This window comes from Rutidosis leptorrhynchoides, chromosome 10 (genome assembly GCF_046630445.1).
Source record: "Rutidosis leptorrhynchoides isolate AG116_Rl617_1_P2 chromosome 10, CSIRO_AGI_Rlap_v1, whole genome shotgun sequence".
NCBI classification, from domain to species: Eukaryota; Viridiplantae; Streptophyta; class Magnoliopsida; order Asterales; family Asteraceae; genus Rutidosis; species Rutidosis leptorrhynchoides.
This window is the reverse complement of record NC_092342.1, coordinates 345293413-345311845: the sequence shown is the minus strand read 5'-3', so window position 1 is coordinate 345311845 and position 18433 is coordinate 345293413.

Sequence of the window (18433 nt, the reverse complement as noted above, 5' to 3'; positions counted from 1 at the left end):
ATTTCCTGTACTGCTAGATCCAAGGTTATTGTTGGTATGTAGTGCAGCCTGTACTGCGGCTATGTTTGAAGCTAGAAAAGTACGGAATTCCTCTTCATTCATATTCACGGTGTGTCGAGTAGTCGGTGCCATTTCCTTCAAAATAGTCAAATGGAACAAGTTAATCATACAGAATATTAAGAGTAGTTAATAGTATTTCGTAGCATAATATGAACTCATTTATAAAAGCTTTTTCTTCATATTAGCATTTTATAAGTTTAAATTCGGGTAGTACCTACCCGTTAAGTTCATACTTAGTAGCTAATATACAATTCAACTACTACAATTCTATATGAAAAACTGATTATAATAATATTTCGCGTTCAAACTTTTATACAATATTTTACAAACTTACAATACCGCTTATTTTACATAAAGCATGAAATATAGCACACAATAACTTTGATACAAGATAGTTGTCAAGATAATTCTAGCTAGTACACAAGTCGTTCAGCAAAGGCAATAAAGACACGTAATTCATACGTCCAGAAACAAGTCATGCATTCTGGTTTTACTAGGACTACTTCCCATCCTTGGTCTTGTGGAACATAACCGTTATGGCCATTGATAAGACAGCGTGTTGTAACGTCGTCAAAGGGACGAGGGTTACGTAATGACCAACAGTCTCGTAATAACCTAGAAACCTCATTTCTTACCCCAATTACCGACTCCGTCACTTGTGGGAACGTTTTGTTTAATAGTTGTAGCCCGATGTTCTTTTTCTCACTTTGGTGAGAAGCGAACATTACTAACCCGTAAGCATAGCATGCTTCTTTATGTTGCATGTTAACCGCTTTTTCTAAATCATGAAGTCCTATATTCGGATACATTGAGTCAAAATAATTTCTTAACCCGTTGCGTAAAATAGCATTTGGGTTCCCCGCAATATATGCGTCAAAGTAAACACATCGTAACTTATGGGTTTCCCAATATGATATCCCCCATCTTTCAAATGAAAGTCTCTTATAAACCAAGACATTCTTGGACCGTTCTTCGAATGTCTTACAAACTGATTTCGCCGTAAATAGTTGTGCCGAAGAATTCTGACCGACTCTAGACAAGATTTCATCAATCATGTCTCCGGGTAGGTCTCTTAAAATATTGGGTTGTCTATCCATTTTGTGTTTTTATACTGTAAAATAGATAAGAGTTAGATTCACAAAAAAAAAATACTTATTAATACAAGCAATTTTTACATATATCATAAAGCATAAGCACACTATATTACATATATTACACCACACGAATACAACTATCTTATTCTGACTCGCTCGTTTCTTCTTCTCCGGTTTTGGTTCGTTTTGCCAAGTTTCTAGGGATATATGATGTTCCCCTAATACGAGCTGTCGTTTTCCACAACGGTTTAGAAAAAACTGGTGGTTTAGAGGTTCCCGGGTCATTGTTACAACTTAAGGGCTTCTGGGGTTGACGATACATATAAAGTTCATCGGGGTTGGAATTAGATTTCTCTATTTTTATGCCCTTTCCCTTATTATTTTCTATTGCCTTTTTAAATTCAGTTGGGGTAATTTCTATAACATCATCGGAATTCTCGTCGGAATCCGATTCATCGGAGAATTGGTAATCCTCCTAATATTTTGCTTCCTTGGTGGAAACACCATTGACCATAATTAACCTTGGTCGGTTGGTTGAGGATTTTCTTTTACTTAACTGTTTTATTATTTCCCCCACCGATTCTATTTCCTCCTCCAGTTCCTCCTCTTCCGGTTCTGATTCTTCTTCCGGTTCTGATTCTTCTTCCGGTTCTTCTTCGGGAACTTGTGAATCAGTCCAATATATATTCGACTCTTCGTTATTATTAGGTGAGTTAATGGGACTTGTTCTAGAGGTAGACATCTATCACATAATATCAAACACGTTAAGAGATTAATATATCACATAATATATACATGTTAATAATATATAGTTTCCAACAAAATTTGTTAAGCAATCATTTTTCAAGTAAACACGGTCGAAGTCCAGACTCACTAATGCATCCTAACAAACTCGATAAGACACACTAATGCAAAATTCTGGTTCTCTAAGACCAACGCTCGGATACCAACTGAAATGTCCCGTTCTTATTGATTAAAAACGTTCCATATTAATTGATTTCGTTGCGAGGTTTTGACCTCTATATGAGACGTTTTTCAAAGACTGCATTCATTTTTAAAACAAACCATAACCTTTATTTCATAAATAAAGGTTTAAAAAGCTTTACGTAGATTATCAAATAACGATAATCTAAAATATCCTGTTTACACACGACCATTACATAATGGTTTACAATACAAATATGTTACATCGAAATCAGTTTCTTGAATGCAGTTTTTACACAATATCATACAAACATGGACTCTAAATCTTGTCCTTATTTTAATATGCAACAGCGGAAGCTCTTAGTATTCACCTGAGAATACACATGCTTTAAACGTCAACAAAAATGTTGGTGAGTTATAGGTTTAACCTATATATTTCAAATCGTAACAATAGACCACAAGATTTCATATTTCAATACACATCCCATACATAGAGATAAAAATCATTCATATGGTGAACACCTGGTAACCGACATTAACAAGATGCATATATAAGAATATCCCCATCATTCCGGGACACCCTTCGGATATGATATAAATTTCGAAGTACTAAAGCATCCGGTACTTTGGATGGGGTTTGTTAGGCCTAATAGATCTATCTTTAGGATTCGCGTCAATTAGGGTGTCTGTTCCCTAATTCTTAGATTACCAGACTTAATAAAAAGGGGCATATTCGATTTTGATAATTCAACCATAGAATGTAGTTTCACGTACTTGTGTCTATTTTGTAAATCATTTATAAAACCTGCATGTATTCTCATCCCAAAAATATTAGATTTTAAAAGTGGGACTATAACTCACTTTCACAGATTTTTACTTCGTCGAGAAGTAAGACTTGGCCACTAGTTGATTCACGAACCTATAACAATATATACATATATATCAAAGTATGTTCAAAATATATTTACAACACTTTTAATACATTTTGATGTTTTAAGTTTATTAAGTCAGCTGTCCTCGTTAATAACCTACAACTAGTTGTCCACAGTTAGATGTACAGAAATAAATCGATAAATATTATCCTGAATCAATCCACGACCCAGTGTATACGTATCTCAGTATTGATCACAACTCAAACTATATATATTTTGGAATCAACCTCAACCCTGTATAGCTAACTCCAACATTCACATATAGAGTGTCTATGGTTGTTTCGAAATATATATAGATGTGTCGACATGATAGGTCAAAACATTGTATACGTGTCTATGGTATCTCAAGATTACATAATATACAATACAAGTTGATTAAGTTATGGTTGGAATAGATTTGTTACCAATTTTCACGTAGCTAAAATGAGAAAAATTATCCAATCTTGTTTTACCCATAACTTCTTCATTTTAAATCCGTTTTGAGTGAATCAAATTGCTATGGTTTCATATTGAACTCTATTTTATGAATATAAACAGAAAAAGTATAGTTTTATAGTCGTAAAAATAAGTTACAAGTCGTTTTTGTAAAGGTAGTGATTTCAGTCGAAAGAACGACGTCTAGATGACCATTTTAGAAAACATACTTCCACTTTGAGTTTAACCATGATTTTTGGATATAGTTTCATGTTCATAATAAAAATCATTTTTCCAGAATAACAACTTTTAAATCAAAGTTTATCATATTTTTTAATTAACTAACCCAAAACAGCCCGCGGTGTTACTACGACGGCGTAAATCCGGTTTTACGGTGTTTTTCGTGTTTCCAGATTTTAAATCATTAAGTTAGAATATAATATAGATATAGAACATGTATTTAGTTGATTTTAAAAGTCAAGTTAGAAGGATTAACTTTTATTTGCGAACAAGTTTAGAATTAACTAAACTATGTTCTAGTGATTACAAGTTTAAACCTTCGAATAAGATAGCTTTATATGTATGAATTGAATGATGTTATGAACATCATTACTACCTCAAGTTCCTTGGATAAACCTACTGGAAATGAGAAAAATGGATCTAGCTTCAAAGGATCCTTGGATGGCATGAAAGTTCTTGAATCAGAATCATGACACGAAAACAATTTCAAGTAAGATTTCCACTCGAAATAAGATTGTTATAGTTATAGAAATTGAATTAAAGTTTGAATATGATTAATACCTTGTATTAGAAAGATAACCTACTGTAAGTAACAAAGGTTTCTTGATCTTGGATGATTACTTGGAATGGATTTATAAAACTTGGAAGTAAACTTGCAATCTTGGAAGTATTCTTGATTTTATGAAACTAGAAATTTTAGAATTTATGAAGAACACTTAGAACTTGAAGATAGAACTTGAGAGAGATCAATTAGATGAAGAAAATTGAAGAATTAAAGTGTTTGTAGGTGTTTTTGGTCGTTGGTGTATGGATTAGATATAAAGGATATGTAATTTTGTTTTCATGTAAATAAGTCATGAATGATTACTCATATTTTTGTAATTTTATGAGATATTTCATGCTAGTTGCCAAATGATGGTTCCCACATGTGTTAGGTGACTCACATGGGCTGCTAAGAGCTAATCATTGGAGTGTATATACCAATAGTACATACATCTAAAAGCTGTGTATTGTACGAGTACGAATACGGGTGCATACGAGTAGAATTGTTAATGAAACTGAACGAGGATGTAATTGTAAGCATTTTTGTTAAGTAGAAGTATTTTGATAAGTGTCTTGAAGTCTTTCAAAAGTGTATGAATACATATTAAAACACTACATGTATATACATTTTAACTGAGTCGTTAAGTCATCGTTAGTCATTACATGTAAGTGTTGTTTTGAAACCTTTAGGTTAACGATCTTGTTAAATATTGTTAACCCAATGTTTATAATATCAAAAGAGATTTTAAATTATTATATTATCATGATATTATGATGTACGAATATCTCTTAATATGATATATATACATTAAATGTCGTTACAACGATAATCGTTACATATATGTCTCGTTTCAAAATCATTAAGTTAGTAGTCTTGTTTTTAGATAAGTAGTTCATTGTTAATATACTTAATGATATGTTTACTTATCATAATATCATGTTAACAATATATATAACCATATATATGTCATCATATAGTTTTTACAAGTTTTAACGTTCGTGAATCACCGGTCAACTTGGGTGGTCAATTGTCTATATGAAACCTATTTCAATTAATCAAGTCTTAACAAGTTTGATTGCTTAACATGTTGGAAACACTTAATCATATAAATAACAATTTCATTTAATATATATATAAACATGGAAAAGTTCGGGTCACTACAGGATGATCACTTTACAAGATTGGAAGTAAGCTAGCAAACTTGGAAGTATTCTTGATTTTATGAAACTAGAACTTATAGAATTTATGAAGAACACTTAGAACTTGAAGATATAACTTGAGAGAGATCAATTAGATGAAGAAAATTGAAGAATGAAAGTATTTGTAGGTGTTTTTGGTCGTTAGTATATGGATTAGATATAAAGGATGTGTAATTTTGTTTACATGTAAATAAGTCATGAATGATTACTAATATTTTTGTAATTTTATGAGATATTTCATGCTAGTTGCCAAATGATGGTTCCCACATGTGTTAGGTGACTCACATAGGCTGCTAAGAGCTGATCATTGGAGTGTATATACCAATAGTACATACATCTAAAAGCTGTTTATTGTACGAGTACGAATACGGGTGCATACGAGTAGAATTGTTGATGAAACTGAACGAGAATGTAATTGTAAGCATTTTTGTTAAGTAGAAGTATTTTGATAAGTGTCTTGAAGTCTTTCAAAATTGTATGAATACATATTAAAACACTACATGTATATACATTTTAACTGAGTCGTTAAGTCATCGTTAGTCGTTACATGTAAATGTTGTTTTGAAACCTTTAGGTTAACGATCTTGTTAAATGTTGTTAACCCATTGTTTATTATATCTAAAGAGATGTTAAATTATTACATTATCATGATATTATGATATATTAATATATCTTAGTATGATATATATACAGTTAAATGTTGTTACTGTGATGACCCGGGAATTTCCGACCAAATTTAAACTTAATCTTATATGATTTCGACACGATAAGCAATGTATGTAATGTTGAGTCTAGAAGATTTCGAAACGATGTTCATATATTCATTTGACCTTTGACTATTCTCGACGATTCACGAATAAATGATTATAAATGAATATGTATATATATGATTTTTGTACACAATTAACACACTATGTATATTGTATTAAGTATTAGAATATGTTATATGAATATTACATAATTAATAATAAGTAATGTTAATCTATTATATATAAATACAAATTAAAATGTAGTTACTATATTAATGAATATTACTTGCATTACTAACATCAATATCAGTATTATTTATATCATTAATTTAACACATAATATATAAAAAATGAGATTTTTGCAAGCATAAATTGTTATATCAATAATATTAGTACTACTCTCATTATTAACATTAATATTAATTTTGGTATTATTATTTGTATTACTAATAATAATATTATTATTGTTATAAATTTAGAAGTTATTATTATCAATATTTTAATTATTTATAACATTATTAGTACTATTATTAATATTATCATTAATATTATGATTATTGTATTATTAGTATTATTATTATTATTATTACAAATATTAAGGGAATTTTATTTATTAATATATTTATTAATAAATTAATCCGTATGATATATATTATCAAATATAAACGCGTTCAATCAGTTCCTTTATTTATTCATTTAATTTTTTTTCCTAAACCTCTGCTCGTGACATTACTTGTAGCTATCACCAACCCTACCTTGAAGACTTGGAGCAATTAATTTTGGAAGTTAACATAAACCACACCTAACAAATCCTCTTCTATAAACTGTTAAAGCAATTGGGTACTTTTATTTATAAAATGTTTTTTTATTATTTCTCTCGTTCAGCCATAACCGAAACCAATTAATCTTCAAAATGATTCGAATCAAATTGGAGAAAAGTAAAATTGCAGATACCTTGCAATTCATCTCGTGAACGTGTGTGATTAATCTCAGGTCTCAATTTTATAAACTGTGAACGAATGGTTGAGTCAAAGCTTTTGGTTATTAAAACTCAAACTTTGTTCATCGAAAAATTCGGGTTCAAAACGATGTTACAGGTACAATTGAGGTTACAGATAGTTTTTAAGAGTGATTTGAAATCTTTTTCATGTAGGAATTTTCAACTAAAAAGCTCTCCAAATTCGAAATCATTTTTTTTTTGTTTAAACTACGCTGCATCAGCAGCCTTTTTTTTTAATTTCGTTTTTTTTTCTTTTGTGCTAATCAAACTAATTACATAAAATTGTTCTTATGATGATTATTGAATCCAAAATTCGAGTTTGTATTTGTTGTAAAATTAAAAATGGTGATAAGTCGACTTGCAATTAGGAAGAAGAAGGGAAAAACAGATTACTCGGGTTAAATAATTTCTGTTGCGTTTTAATTCAGAAAAAGGAGAAGTGGTGGAGTGGTCATGGGAGTTTATGGGTTAGCGAGAGGTCTCGGGTTCGAGCCCGGTTCGTGGCATATCTTCTTTTTAGATAAAGCTTTTAGGGGTATATACTCTTACTTATATTTCCATTATTATTATTATTATTATTATTATTATTATTATTATTATTATTATTATTATTATTATTATTATTATTATTATTATTATTATTATTATTTTTATTTTTATTATTATTAATATTGTTATTATTATTATGATTATTATTTTATTAATGTTATTATCAATTATTATTATTATTATTGTTATTATTAGGTTAATTATTATTATTATTATTAACCATTATTATTATTACATATATGTCTTGTTTCGAAATCATTAAGTTAGTAGTCTTGTTTTTACATATGTAGTTCATTGTTAATATACTTAATGATATGTTTACTTATCATAATAGTATGTTAACTATATATATATATCCATATATATGATATCATATAGTTTTTACAAGTTTTAACGTTCGTGAATCACCGGTCAACATGGATGGTCAATTGTCTACATGAAACTCATTTCAAATAATCAAGTCTTAACAAGTTTGATTGCTTAACATGTTGGAAAAACTTAATCATATAAATATAAATTTAATTTAATATATATAAACATGGAAAAGTTCGGGTCGCTACAGTACCTACCCGTTAAATAAATTTCGTCCCGAAATTTTAAGCAGTTGGAGGTGTTGACGTATCTTCTGGAAATAAGTACTGGTATTTCTTCTTCATCCGATCTTCTCGTTCCCAGGTGAATTCAGGTCGTCTACAAGCATTCCATCGAACTTTAACAATTCGTATCTTGTTTTGCTTAAGTCTTTTAACCTCACGATCCATTATTTCGACGGGTTCTTCGATGAATTGAAGTTTTTCTTTGATTTGGATTTCGTCTAACGGAATAGTGAGATATTCTTTAGAAAAACATTTCTTCAAATTTGAGACATGGAAAGGTTATGTACAGCCGCGAGTTGTTGTGGTAATTCAAGTCAGTAAGCAACTGGTCCGACACGATCAATAATCTTGAATGGTCCAATATACCTTGGATTTAATTTCCCCCGTTTACCAAATCGAACAACGCCTTTCCAAGGTGCAACTTTAAGCATGACCATCTCTCCAATTTCAAATTCTATATCTTTTCTTTTAATGTCAGCATAGCTATTTTGTCGACTTTGGGCAATTTTCAACCGTTGTTGAATTTGGATGATCTTCTCGGTAGTTTCTTGTATTATCTCCGGACCCATAATCTGTCTATCCCCCACTTCACTCCAACAAATCGGAGACCTGCACTTTCTACCATAAAGTGCTTCAAACGGTGTCATCTCAATGCTTGAATGGTAGCTGTTGTTGTAGGAAAATTCTGCTAACGGTAGATGTCGATCCCAACTGTTTCCGAAATCAATAACACATGCTCGTAGCATGTCTTCAAGCGTTTGTATCGTCCTTTTGCTCTACCCATCAGTTTGTGGATGATAGGCAGTACTCATGTCTAGACGAGTTCCTAATGCTTGCTGTAATGTCTGCCAGAATCTTGAAATAAATCTTCCATCCCTATCAGAGATAATAGAGATTGATATTCCATGTCTGGAGATGACTTCCTTCAAATACAGTCGTGCTAACTTCTCCATCTTGTCATCTTCTCTTATTGGCAGGAAGTGTGCTGATTTGGTTAGACGTTCAACTATTACCCAAATAGTATCAAAACCACTTGCAGTCCTTGGAAATTTAGTGATGAAATCCATGGTAATGTTTTCCCATTTCCATTCCGGGATTTCAGGTTGTTGAAGTAGACCTGATGGTTTCTGATGCTCAGCTTTGACCTTAGAACACGTCAAACATTCTCCTACATATTTAGCAACATCGGCTTTCGTACCCGGCTACCAAAAATATTTCTTGAGATCCTTGTACATCTTCCCCATTCCAGGATGTATTGAGTATCTGGTTTTATGAGCTTCTCTAAGTACCATTTCTCTCATATCTCCAAATTTTGGTACCCAAATTCTTTCAGCCCTATACCGGGTTCCGTCTTCCCGAATATTAAGATGCTTCCCCGATCCTTTGGGTATTTCATCCCTTAAGTTTCCCTCTTTTAAAACTCCTTGTTGCGCTACCTTTATTTGAGTAGTAAGGTAAGTGTGAATCATTATATTCATAGCTTTTACTCGAATAGGTTCTCTGTCCTTTCTGCTCAAGGCATCGGCCACCACATTTGCCTTCCCCAGGTGGTAACGAATCTCAAAGTCGTAATCATTCAACAATTCAATCCACATGCGCTGCCTCATATTCAGTTGTTTCTGATTAAATATGTGTTGAAGACTTTTGTGGTCGGTATATATAATACTTTTGACCCCATATAAGTAGTGTCTCCAAGTCTTTAATGCAAAAAGAACCGCGCCTAATTCCAAATCATACGTCGTATAATTCTGCTCGTGAATCTTCAATTGTCTAGACGCATAAGCAATTACTTTCGTTCATTGCATTAATACACAATCGAGACCTTGCTTTGAGGCGTCACAATATATCACAAAATAATCATTCCCTTCAGGTAATGACAATATAGGTGCCGTAGTTAACTTTTTATTTAACAATTGAAACGCTTTTTCTTGTTCATCTTTCCATTCAAATTTCTTCCCTTTATGCGTTAATGCAGTCAAGGGTTTTGCTATTCTGGAAAATTCTTGGATGAGCCTTCTGTAGCAAACAGCCAGTCCTAAAAATTGGCGTATATGCTTCGGAATTTTCGGGGTTTTCCACTTTTCAACGGTTTTAATCTTTGCTGGATCCACCTGAATACCTTCTTTGTTCACTATGTGACCGAGGAATTGAACTTCTTCCAACCAAAATGCACACTTTAAAAACTTACCGTACATTTTTTCTTTTCTCAGCAACTCTAGCACTTTTCTTAAATGTTCTTCATGCTCTTGATCATTCTTCGAGTAAATAAGTATGTCATCGATGAAAACAATGAAAAACATGTCAAGTTATGGCCCACACACTCGGTTCATGAGGTCCATGAACACAGCTGGTGCGTTCGTCAATCCAAACGGAATAACCATAAACTCGTAATGACCGTAACGCATCCTAAAAGCAGTCTTTGGAATATCATCCTCCTTCACCCGCATTTGATGATACCCAGAACGTAAATCAATCTTCGAATAAACCGACGAGCCTTGTAGTTGATCAAATAAGTCGTCGATTCTCGGTAGTGGGTAGCGGTTCGTGATGGTAAGTTTGTTCAACTCTCGGTAGTCGATACAAAACCTAAATGTACCATCCTTCTTCTTGACAAACAAAACAGGAGCTCCCCACGGTGATGTGCTTGGTCGAATGAAACCACGCTCTAAAAATTCTTGTAATTGGCTCTGAAGTTCCTTCATTTCGCTAGGTGCGAGTCTGTATGGAGCACGAGCTATTGGTGCAGCTCCCGGTACAAGGTCTATTTGAAATTCAACGGATCGGTGTGGAGGTAGTCCCGGTAATTCTTTCGGAAATACATCGGAAAATTCTTTTGCGACTGGAACATCATTGATGTTCTTTTCTTTGGAATCGACTTTCTCGACGTGTGCTAGCACAACATAGAAACCTTTTCTTATTAGTTTTTGTGCCTTCAGGTTACTAATAAGATTTAATTTCGTGTTGCACTTTTCTCCGTACACCATTAAGGGTTTTCCTTTTTCTCGTATAACGCGAATTGCATTTTTGTAACAAATGATCTCTGCTTTTACTTCTTTCAACCAGTCCATACCGATTATCACATCAAAACTCCCTAACTCTACTGGTATCAAGTCAATCTTAAATGTTTTGCTAACCAGTTTTTTTTCCGACATATATTATCTGCTGTAATTAATTTACCGTTTACTAATTCGAGTAAAAATTTATTATCCAAGGGTGTCAGTGAACAACTTAGTTTAGCACAAAAATCTCTACTCATATAGCTTCTATCCGCACCTGAATCAAATAAAACATAAGCAGATTTATTATCAATAAGAAACGTACCCGTAACAAGCTCCGGGTCTTCCTGCGCTTCTGCCGTATTAATATTGAAAACTCTTCCGCGGCCCTGCCCATTAGTATTCCCCTGATTCGGGCAATTACTTCTAATGTGGCCCGGTTTTCCACATCCATAACAAACAAAGGCGGCATTACTTGTTTCATCACTATTTGTTCCTTTAGTTCTGTTAAACTTTGGTCCGTAGACCTCACACTTTTTCGCACCATGGCCAGTTCTTTTACACTTGGTGCAAAATGTCGTGCAGAACCCATTCTGGTGGTACTCTTCACACCTTTGGCATTTTTGGTTTTTGTTACCGTTGTTGTTATTGAGGTTGTTGTTGAGATTGTTATTGTTGTTGGAACGGTTGTTGTAGTTGTTGTTATTGGGACGTTTGTTGTAGTTATTGTTAGGTTTACGGTTATTGTTGCGATTGTTGTTGCGGTTGTGGTTGTAATTGTTGTTGTTGTTGTTGTTGTTGTTGTTGTTGTTGTTGTTGTTGTTGTTGTATTGGTGACTCTTGTCATTGGTTTCTTCCCACTTTCTCTTGACTTGTTTCATGTTAGCCTCTTCGGTCGCCTGCTCTTTAATCCTTCCTTCGATCTGGTTCACTAATTTGTGAGCCATTCGACTTGCCTTTTGTATGGAGGCGGGCTCGTGTGAACTCACATCTTCTTGAATTCTTTCCAGTAACCCTTTTACAAATGCGTCGATCTTCTCTTCTTCGTCTTCAAATGTTCTGGGACACAATAGGCACAATTCTGTGAATCGTCGTTCGTACGTGGTGATATCAAAACCTTGCGTTCGTAATCCTCTAAGCTCTACCTTGAGCTTATTGACCTCGTTCATGGGACGATACTGCTCGTTCATTAATTGCTTGAATGCTGACCATGGTAGTGCGTAAGCAGCATCTTGTCCTACCTGCTCGAGATAGGTATTCCACCACGTTAACGCCGTACCTGTGAAGGTATGCGTAGCGTGATTAACTTTGTCCTCTTCAGTACACTTACTTATGGAAAACACCGATTCGACCTTATCGGTCCACCGTTTCAATCCAATTGGTCCTTCGGTTCCATCAAATTCCAAAGGTTTGCAGGCAGTGAATTCTTTGTAGGAGCATCCTACACGATTTCTTGCGGAATTAGTTCCACTGCTAGATCCAGAATTATTGTTATTTTGCATTGCAGCCTGCACTGCGGCTATGTTCGCAGCAAGGAAAACACGGAAGTCTTCCTCGCTCATGTTCAAATTCTGACGAGTCGCCGGTGCCATTTCCTTCAAAAATAGCCAAAAGAATTGAGTTAATCATATAGAATTTAAGAGTAGTCAATAGTATCTCGTAGCATTATATGAACTTATTTATAAAAGCTTTTTCTTCATATTAGCATTTTATAGTTTCAATTCGGGTAATACCTACCCGTTAAGTTCATACTTACTAGCTACTATATAACTCAACTACTACACTTCTATATGAAAAACTTATTACAATAATATTTCGCGTTCAAATCTTTATACAATATTTTACAAACATACAATACCACTATTATAAATATAGGATGAAATATAGCACATAAAATCTTTGCTACACAGCAGCTATAAAGGCAATTCTAGTTAATACGCAAGTTGTTCAGCAAAAGAAATAAATACACGTAATTCATAAGTCCAAAAACAAGTCATGCATTCTGGTTTTACTAAGACGACTTCCCATCCTTGGTCTTGTGGAAAGTAACCGTTATGACCATTGACTAGGCAGCATGTTGTAATGTCGTCAAAAAGACGAGGGTTTGGTAATGCCCAACAGCCTCATAGCAATCAAAAAACCTTGTTTCTTACCCCAACTACCGAGTCCGTCACTTGTGGGAAGGTTTTATTTAAAAGTTGTAACCCGATATTCTTTTTCTCACTTTGGTAAGAAGCGAACATCACTAACCTGTAAGTATAACATGCTTCTTTATGTTGCATGTTAGAAGCTCTTTCTAACTCATGAAATCCTATGTTGGAATATGTTGAGTCAAAATAGGTTCGTAACCCGTAGCGTAAAATTGCATTTGGGTTCCCCGCATTTAACGCTTTAAAGAAAACACGGCGTAACTTACGGTCTCCCCAATGTGATATACCCCACCTATCAAAGGAAAGCCTTTTATATACTAAGGCATGCCTCGAATGTCTTTCAAATGTTTGACAAGTTAATTTCGCCATAACTAAATGTGGTGATGAATTATGACCGACTCTAGACAAGATTTCCTCAATCATATCCTCTGGTAGGTCTTCTAAAATATTCGGTTGTCTACCCTTAACGTCCATTTTGTTTTTATACTGTAAAATAGATAAGAATTATATTCGTAAAAGATAATTAACAAACAATACAAGCAATTTTTACATAGAACATAAAAGTACAAGCACACTACAATACATATAATACACAACATGATTACAACCCTCTAATCTGAATCACTGGTTTCTTCTTCTTCGGACTTGGTTCGTTTTCCTAATTTTCTAGGAATATATGGTGTTCCTCTAATACGAGCCGTCGTTTTCCGCAATGGTTTAGAAAAACCTGGTGGTTTAGAGGTTCCCGGGTCATTGTTACATTTTAGGAAATACGGATGTTGCCGATACATATAAAGTTCATCGGGGTTGGAATCGGGTTTCTCTATTTATATACCTTTTCCCTTATTATTTTCTTTCGCTTTATTAAATTGGGTCGAGATAATTTCTATAACATCATCGGAATCCTCATCGGGATCCGATTCATCAGAAAATTGATAATCTTCCCAATATTTTGCTTCTTCGGCGGAAACACCATTGACCATTATTAACTAGGTCCGTTGGTTGAGGATTTTATTTTATTTAATTGATTTACTATAGGTATCAATATTTCTTCCTCCGGAACCTCTTCTTCTTCCGGTTCCTCCTCTTTCGGTTCCTCCTCTTCCGGTTCCTCTTCTTCCGGTTCCTCTTCGGGAATTTGTGAATCTTCCCAAAATATATTCGACTCTTCATTATTATTAGGTGAATCGATGAGATTTGTACTAGTGGTAGACATCTATCACACAATATCAAACACATTAAGAGGTTAATATATCACATAATATTTACATGTTAATAATATATAGTTTCCAACAAAAGTGTTAAGCAATCGTTTTTAAAGAAAACACGGTCAAAGTCCAGACTCACTAATGTATCCTAACAAACTCGATAAGACACACTAATGCAAATTTCTGATTCTCTAAGACCAACGCTCGGATACCAACTGAAATGTCCCGTTCATATTGATTATAAACGTTCCATATTAATTGATTTCGTCGCGAGGTTTTGACCTCTATATGAGACGTTTTTCAAAGACTGCATTCATTTTTAAAACACCATAACCTTTATTCTATCGATAAAGGTTTAAAAAGCATTATATAGATTATCAAATAATGATAATCTAAAATATACTGTTTACACACGACCATTACATAATGGTTTATAATAAGAATATATTACATCAAAAATAAGTTTCTTGAATGCAGTTTTTACATAATATCATACAAGCATGGACTCCAAATCTTGTCCTTATTTTAGTATGCAACAGCGGAAGCTCTTAATAATCACCTGAGAATAAACATGCTTAAAACTTCAACAAAATGTTGGTGAGTTATAGGTTTAACCTATATATTATCAAATCATAATAATAGACCACAAGATTTCATATTTCAATACATCCCATACATAGAGATAAAAATCATTCATACGGTGAACACCTGGTAACCGACATTAACAAGATGCATATAGAATATCCCCATCATTCCGGGACACCCATCGGACATGATAAAATCGAAGTACTAAAGCATTCCAAATTCCAGAATGGGGCTTGTTGGGCCCGATAGATCTATCTTTAGGATTCGCATCAATTTGGGGGTCTGTTCCCAAATTCTTAGGCTACCAAACTAAAAAGGGGTATATTCGGCTTCGATCATTCACCCATATAAAGTAGTTTCATTTACTTGTGTCTATTTCGTAAAATATTTATAAAATTGCATGTATTCTCATCCCAAAATATTAGATTTTAAAATTGGGACTATAACTCACTTTCACAGATTTTTACTTCATTGGGAAGTAAGACTTGGCCACTGGTCAATTCACGAACCTATAACAAATATGTACATATATATCAAAGTATGTTCAAAATATATTTACAACATTTTTAATACATTTTGATGTTTTAAGTTTATTAAGTCAGCTGTCCTCGTTAGTAACCTACAACTAATTGTCCATAGTTAGATGTACAGAAATAAATTGATATATATTATCTTGAATCAATCCACGACCCAGTGTATATACATCTCAGGCTAGATCACAACTTAAAGTATATATATTTTTGGAATCAACCTCAACCCTGTATAGCTAACTCCAACATTACTGCATATAGAGTGTCTATGGTCGTTCCAAATAACATATATACATGGGTCGATATGATATGTCAAAACATTTGCATACGTGTCTATGGTATCCCAAGATTACATAATATATTAGAATACATGTATAACACAATATAAGTTAGCTAGGATATGATTTGTATAGAATTGTTACAATATTTCCCGTAGCTACAACAATCAAAAAATATCCAATCTTGTTTTACCCATAACTTATTCGTTTTAAATCCGTTTTGAGTGAATCAAATTGCTATGGTTTCATATTGAACTCTATTATTATTGATTTTTATAATTTTAATGTTACTATCTTTATGATAAAAGGGTTTATTATTATTATCATTATAAAAATATTACAAATTAATATCATCTTCGTAAATATTAGTAGTAGTATCTTTCTGTAAATAATAGGAACGTTAATATTAACATAAGTACCAATATTGTATTATTATATGAATTATTATTATGTAATTACTAAAATCAATATTATAACTATCATTAATAGTAGAATTAATACTTTTCACAAATATTATTGTTAATATCACTATTATTATCACTAATAGAGTTATTATTAACATTACTACCTTTACTAATAATATTAAGTATTAACACTGTTAAAAATTTTGCCATTTCTAAGATTATGATAATACTACTATTATTACTATATTTTTTTTTACAAACAAATAATATATACATATATAAAAATATATTTAATACATATAACATAACGAAAAGTAATATATTATATAAAAAAATAAATATATGAAACATATATATATTATTAAAATAAAAAGTATATAACTAATAAATTTATATATATATATTGTTCGATTACAACTATGTATATTAATAAATATACAAATGATATAGGTTCGTGAATCCGAGGCCAACCCTGCATTGTTCAATGTCGTCATGTGTATTTTTACTACAAAATACAGTAGTGTGAGTTTCATTTGCCCTTTTACTCTTTACATTTTTGGGCTGAGAATACATGCGTTGCTTTTAAAACTGTTTTACGAAATAGACACAAGTACTTGAAACTACATTCTATGGTTGGATTATCTAATCGAATATGCCCTTTTTATTAAGTCTGGTAATCTAAGAATTAGGGAACAGACACCCTAATTGACGCGAACTCTAAAGATAGATCTATCGGGCCCAACAAGCCCCATCCAAAGTACCGGATGCTTTAGTACTTTGAAATTTATATCATGTCCGAAGGAGGATCCCGGAATGATGGGGATATTCTTATGTGCATATTGTGAATGTCGGTTACCAGGTGTTCAATCCATATGAATGATTATTTTGTCTCTATGCATGGGACGTATATTTATGGAAATAGGAAATCTTGTGGTATATTAAAATGATGAAAATGATTATTTATGTTAAACTAATGAACTCACCAACCTTTTGGTTGACACTTTAAAGCATGTTTATTCTCAGGTATGAAAGAAGTCTTCCGCTGTGCAATTGCTCATTTTAAAGCTATTACTTGGAGTCATTCATGACATATTTCAAAAGACGTTGCATTCGAGTCGTTGAGTTCATCAAGATTATTATTAAATCAATTATAGTTAGATATATTATAAAATGGTATGCATGCCGTCAACTTTCAATGTAATGAAAGATTGTCTTTTCAAAAACGAATGCAATGCTTGTAAAATGTATCATATAGAGGTCAAGTACCTCGCGATGTAATCAACTGTTGTGAATCGTTTATAATCAATATGGACTTCGTCCGGATGGATTAGGACGGGTCCTTTCAGTTGGTATCAGAGCGGTGGTCTTAGTGAACCATGTCTGCATTAGTGTGTCTAACTGATAAGTTGTTAGGATATATTAGTGAGTCTGGACTTCGACCGTGTCTGCATGTCAAAAGTTTTGCTTATCATTTCGTGTCGGAAATCATCTGCTTATCATCCTTAGGAAATTATCTGCTTATCATTCTTAGAGAATCGCTTGCTTATCATCCTTAAAGTCTAGACACGTCCTACTGTCTCTATTGCATAGACAGTGTATAGATAAATTCATATCTTAGCGTATCTGTTATTGTTACCTTTGCCTGACAGATTCAGTAGATTCCTTCGTAACTTATGGGATTTTAGTATTATATATGCATATGTGAACTATGTATTGCAGGGTACTAATCTACATCCTATAATCTATTTCGAATCGAAAATCCTTCATCTGATCGTACTAGATGAATCCCTCAACCAGTTCGAATTCCTCAGATTTCCGACAGCTATTTTGATGTGGAGTTTCACCTAAGCTCGGAAAGCAGTGTCACCAGAATGAATCATTCAGTTCATCTGATGGGTTCGTAGTTGACTTAACCGATGGAGACGAGAAGCAGGCGATCCTTTCCACCAACCGAATTCACCTCTTAGTGAAGAACCTGAAG